Below are 5,912 nucleotides of genomic sequence, written 5' to 3'. Positions count from 1 at the left end.
CTTGGGGCAGAGTGGTTGAGGTGACCAAGGCTGGAGAAGTCACTGGGAGGCTCCCAAACCTAAACTGGCCAGGCCCTGCCCAGATGGCCAGAGACCCGGGCAGACAGACAGAGACAGCCGAAGCAACAGGGTAGCTTTAAATAGGTCTCTCTCCCCCTCCCCCCCCCTTTCACTTCTCGGGAAAGAAACGTTTGTTGAAACAGGATCCCTGAGGACTCCTCCCTCCCACCCCTTTAGCAACTGGCCCGCTGACGGTCCGTTTGTCCTGCTGTATGCCTCCCCTTTGGCTCCTGTCTCCCTGGCTTGTGGCAGCCGGACCAGAAGGAAGCAAGGGAAGGCGTTGGGGGGGAGGACAGAAGAAAAGGGGAATGTGCCCTTTCTGAAAGGCACAGGGAAAGGAGTATCATCTCTGAATTCCAGGATGAAAGAGGCCATGTGGCCCAATGCTTCCTCTAGTTTTCCAGATGGGGAAACTGAGGCCAGTGAGATGAAACGATTTGAGTTACTAAGATAGAACCAGAACTCAGGTGTTCCTCTCCTAGAGGTAGAAATAGGCTATATGCCCTTTATTGCAGAGGCTACAGGGACACTGAAGGCCAGAAAATGCGAGCATTTGAACTCAGGGCATGCCCTTGTGTATGATGCACCTCAGAGGGGGCCCTCATGGATCAAGAGGCAGCACGAAGTCTGGAGGCAGAGGAGAGTTCCCACAAACCCTCCTGACAGAGCCTCTCCAAGGTTTGGGAGGAAAATCAAGCCTCCAGGGGCCAGGAATGCAGCTGGGGAAGGGATATGCTGGGGACAGAGGGGACCTGAGGGAACCAGGAAGGTGATCTTGGACCCAGCTCAGCAGGCATCTGTGGTGATATCTCTGGTTGTTCTTTACCCTTTGTTTACAGAGTGGACATAGCACTCCCTCCGTGGCTGTTGGGGAGTTCTGGGCTGAATCTAAGTTTGGGGTTGGTGAGTGGAGTGGGGAGATGTCAAAAGAGAAGAAAGTCCTCCTCCTACATACCTAAGAGGTATGCAGAATTACACATGATAACAAATGTTAGATACATGGTCTGGAAAGGAAGATGATGCCCCTTTCTTCCTGGTAGACAGGAAGGTAAATCTGCAACATGCCAAATCAAGGTTAGACAGACAAGAGCTTTCCCTGCAATGAGGCCTGGGAGAAACTAAACAGGGGCCTGAAGAGCTGGGAGAGGGGCTTGCCTGGGGCTGGAAAGTAGAGGAGATGACCCTGGGTAAGGGTGTTGCTAATCCTCAGTTGACAAAAGAGCCAAAGACAGAGGTGCAAAGAGGAAGGAGGAAACCATGGAGGTAGAGAGAGAAGAAGAAAAATCCTGCCCCTGACTTCTCCTGCAAGCATTCAGAGGACAGGATTCTCTGGAGTGTCCCCATTTCTCTGGGCACAGAGATGGAGTGAAGGGAAGTCAGCCGAGTGGGGGCAGATGTGAGAGCCCTCAGCCTAAAGGAAGAGAGGAGGGCAGGCAGGGAGGGGAGGGGGACTTCTGCTGAGTTGCCCGCTGGGCTGGTGTTGGGGGGGCCTCTTTGGCCCCAGAGGGAACTCCCTGCAGAGAGATTATCGACCTCTCTTCCAGTGATTCCATTTTCAGGGCACCGGGCTCAAGTTTGAATTCCCCAAATAACTGCCCCCCTCAGGGCCTGCAGTTGGGATTTTCCATTACGGGGATCTGGTAGGTCACATCCGGCTTCCACCCTCCTTCCTCCTCCTGGGTTACAGGCAAGAAGGGTGGATGGGAAGGGACAGACACCTTCTCTCCAAGGGTCCCTCAACTGAACTTGGAATCGGGCCTGGGAAAGAACACACAGTGGAAGGAAGCAATGATGGGAAAACAGGTGCCAGTTCAAGCATGGAGAGAGGAGAGATCGAGAGGGAAGTAGCTGAAGTTGTAGCAAGCCAGCTTGTGGTTAGACATCACAAGAGACTGCCTAGGGAAGAAGTCACTAGAAGAGTGGTCCAAAGATGTCTGAGGCAGCTCCAGTGAGGTGACTGAAGAGCAGCCTTGACCTGGGTCTAGGGATTGGTGAGAGGATTTAGGTAATTATCTGTCCCTTAGGTTCCTAGGTTAGGAACTCTTGTGGTGCAGTGGTGAAAGAATTAGGCTGCTAACCAAAAGGTCAGCGAGAGAAAGATGAGGCTGTCTGCTTGTAAACCCTGTGGGGAGTTCTATTCTGTCCTACAGTGTGTCTATGGGTGAGAATCTACTTGATGGCAGTGGGTTTTACCCTGACCCCTGCTGGCACTTCCCAGTCCTGCCCAGTCCTTCCAAGGCCCTGGCTCTGGTCCCCATTGCCAGGCTCAGTACTGGAAAGGACTACCTTTTCTCTGCCCATATAGTCTGGTTGGGGCTCCCTGTCATGCCCCACATTTGGACTAGAGTGCAGCCCAAGGGCACTGCTGCTTGCCCTATGGGGCCTGGACAGCTGAATGGGTGAATAGGACACAGGGCCCATTCTTAACCCACGACCACCTTACCTGCCCAGGGAGAGTTGAGGCTCTGGGAGTCTATCTGCTTCCTTTTCTGCCACTGAGAACCTCAGAGTCCAGGGCATAAGTAGATGCAAACACCTGGTTTGAGGGTACCTGGGTTGGGCTACTGCTTCCTTTAAACACAGCCAGTGGTACCAATTTGGATCAAGGCCCTTGGAGTAAGAGGAGCAAAGGAGAGAGTAAGAAAGACTTGAAAGCAGGAGATAGGAAGGTCAGGGTAAATGGCCTGGTAAGTGGATTGGAGGGAAAGTCACGGATCAGAAAAGGGATCAACAAAGAGCAAGATGGGATGGTCCTGAATAAAATACGTGGTTGGTATGGGGAAATCTGGGGAGTAGGGGTGTGCTTGTGAGTGTGTGTGTGTGAGAGAGAGAGAAACAGACAGAGATAGAGAGACCAGGAGAGTGGCTAGAGACAGAGGAATGTATATTTGCATGTGTGCTAGTGAATGACTGAGGGGGACATGATTGTGTGGGATCCTGTGTGTGATAGTGTGAATATACCAAACGTCAGTTCCAAAGGTGGAGCTCCTCAAACAAGGAGAGGACAACATTCACTTGGATGTGTGGTCCATCTGTTAAAAACCAGTTCTTTGTGCACCAGCATGCATTAGTATACAGGCTGAGTGTGTGTATGAGTGTGTGTATGTGTGTGTGTATGTGTGAGAGGGTGTATGTGTGTGGGCATGTGTGTGGGCCAGTGCGCTGGAGCTCGTGTGGAGCCGGGTGTGAGCCGGGTGTGGTGTACGTGAGTGTCCATGGGAGAATGGGTATGTGCACAAGGGAGGGGGTAGGGAGGCTGCTTTGCTACAGATGGGCTTTCAAGGTCTCCAAGAAACAGTTTTGTTTCCTAAGTGACTAGTCTCCTGGGGCTTCCAGCCCAGACTTGAAGGTTGTTTCAAGATCATGAAAGGGAGAAAGGGAGGGAGAGTGGGAGGGAAGGAAGAGCTGGGAAGCTCTATCACCCCCATTGCCCTCCCTCCCGCCCCCTCTCTCCACTTCTCTGCCCCAGTCCTGACTTGGGCCCAGCTCACCAGTCCTGCTCTCCTGCTGCCAGCCCTCCATGGGAGGCTCTCCTGCTCTCTCTCTTCCATTCCCACCATTCTCCTGTGGTCTTGCCACCACTGCCAGCCTACCAGAGCTTCACAAGGAATTTTGGGGGTGTGGGTGAGAGATTTCTCCTTCTAAGGGGAGGCTAGTTTTGATGTGATAGGAGAAGGGAGCCTGGGAATGCCTGGGGTGGCCATGACAACTGCCTTGAAAGGTGCTTCCCAATCCTCCATCCTCTCTCCTCTCTCACTTTCCCTCAGATGGCAGCGACTTTGTGGTGGAAAGGTTGGTCTTGGGGCTACAGAGCAGCTCTTCAAATACCTGCTGCTGCCTCATTTTCCCCACTTACCCACCAAGATGGTGTTGGATTTTCTCTGCCTCTCTCCCTTGCCATCTGCTCCTGTTTTCTTTCTAAAAATCTCTTCCTCTGTCTCTCCTTGGTTGTGTCATCTTTAATCTTACCCCCAGGTTATTTTTATGATCATTTTTTACTGCTAAAACCACATTCTAAAGAATTTAGAAAATAGAGATGAGCAAAAAAGCATCTAGAATTAGTTTCCTCAATTTCTCTGCCTCTGCTCCATTCCCAAGGAGCTCTGGTGGTGTAGCGGTTAAGGCACTTGGCTGATAACCTAAAGGTTGGTTGTTTCAACCCACCAGCCTCTCCTCAGAAGAAAGATGGGGCAGTCTGTTTCTGTAAAGATTTATAGCCTTAAAAACCCAATGAGGGCCACTATAAGTCACAATTGACTTGATGGCAGTGAGTTTATGAGCCCCATCCCCACCTTTCTTGCCCTCCTTACTCCTTCTCCCTGGTTTGGATAGCTCCATGTTTCTGTTCCTTCCTGTACCCACAGGTGGAAGTGCTATGAAGAATAAGAAAAGAACCAATGGTCAGAACCTGAATCAGCCCCCTGCTGCCTGAGCACAAAGGCCCAGGGCTGTTCTTTAGAAAACAGGTTTTCTCTCCTGCCCTACTGTGGTCTAATGTAAAGGTCATTGCCCGCAAGTCTGGTCACCAGAAGTTAGTTCTAATTGGGCTACTAACCACCTGTGTGACCTAGGACTAGCAGCTCCCTGACTCTGGCCTTGGTTTCATCTGACTAGCAAGAGCAGGACCAGACATTCCTGAAGTCCATTTCCAGTTCTGATGGTGATTTTCCCAAAATTCTGAGCTACCTCCCTCCCCTGCTCATGGCTTAGCTTAGATGAACAGCAGAAGTTACCTGTGGTTGTGTCTGTATGAGAAAAACCAATTGGAGACCTGACTTTGGGAGATCTAAGGGGGTAGATGCTCTTACTTTATTAGTATGACCCTCAGAAATGTGTCTGATCTCTTTAATCCTTGGGACAGAACAAGGAAGGGTTCAGGGTTTGGGCTGACTACCCTGGTTCCTTACTGAAAGCCACTATGAGAGATGAGACAGGGGTTGGATATCTATTGGGGAGATGAGCAGAGCTGGGGATGAGACTAAGAGAACCTGGCATTTCTGATCTGCAAATACCAGATGAATCTGTTTCTGGAGATTTTTTGGGCTGGGAGAAGTGTGTTCAGAGCTGTGTGGAGGATGTGGTTAATGGGCCTTGCTGAGCATGGGGGGTGGGGGTCACAGCTGGGCCCTCTAGGGTTCCTATTTCCCTTTGATTCCATCTGGGCAGGGAGGGAATGGCCCCCCAGCGCCCTGAGGCAGGTTTGCTTTGGCCCAAGATCTGACCCAACCACTGGCCCAAAGCACCCCGCCTCCCTGCTTCCCCTATCAAGAGGCAGCCTGGCTGGGCCCCCAACCTCCTCCTTCCCTACCAGGCCCCCTCCACTTGGCCCAGGATACCACTGTTTGTCTGCCTGTCCTTTTGTTATTCTGGATGTCCAACTTGGACAGGATGCCCTGCAAACATCTGGTACACAGAACCACAGCCTTTCTCCCACACAGTAGGATCTCCTTGGGGACTTGAGGAGCTTGGCCTTCTGTGTGCCTCAGTTTCTCTGCAAGTCCAGAATCCTTTCACTTGGGCTCCTGCCTGGATATTCTCAGCACTGCCCCCTTGGGAAATGTGAGTGCCTTCCTGGTTGACTTAATCAACAGTGCATGCTCATTTTCATGTTATTGCATTATTCCAACATTTAACTAGCATTTACTGAGCACTTACTGTGTGCCAGGTTCTACACAAGGCACTGGAGAGACCATCACAATCAAGACAACTATCTCATGGTCCTTCAATCAGAATCTCATGCCATTTAGTCACCAAATCCTTCACCCCCATCTCTTGACCTTGTCTCCCCAAGGTGAGCTCATAGTCCTTAGGAATATTTCCACCCCCATTTCCTCAAGCTTCACCTCACTTCT

This window comes from Orycteropus afer, unplaced genomic scaffold (genome assembly GCF_000298275.1).
Source record: "Orycteropus afer afer isolate SDZICR_OR568_19922 unplaced genomic scaffold, OryAfe1.0 scaffold00193, whole genome shotgun sequence".
Lineage (NCBI taxonomy): Eukaryota > Metazoa > Chordata > Mammalia > Tubulidentata > Orycteropodidae > Orycteropus > Orycteropus afer.
The sequence above is the reverse complement of the archived record's forward strand: the minus strand, read 5'-3'. Positions refer to the sequence as shown.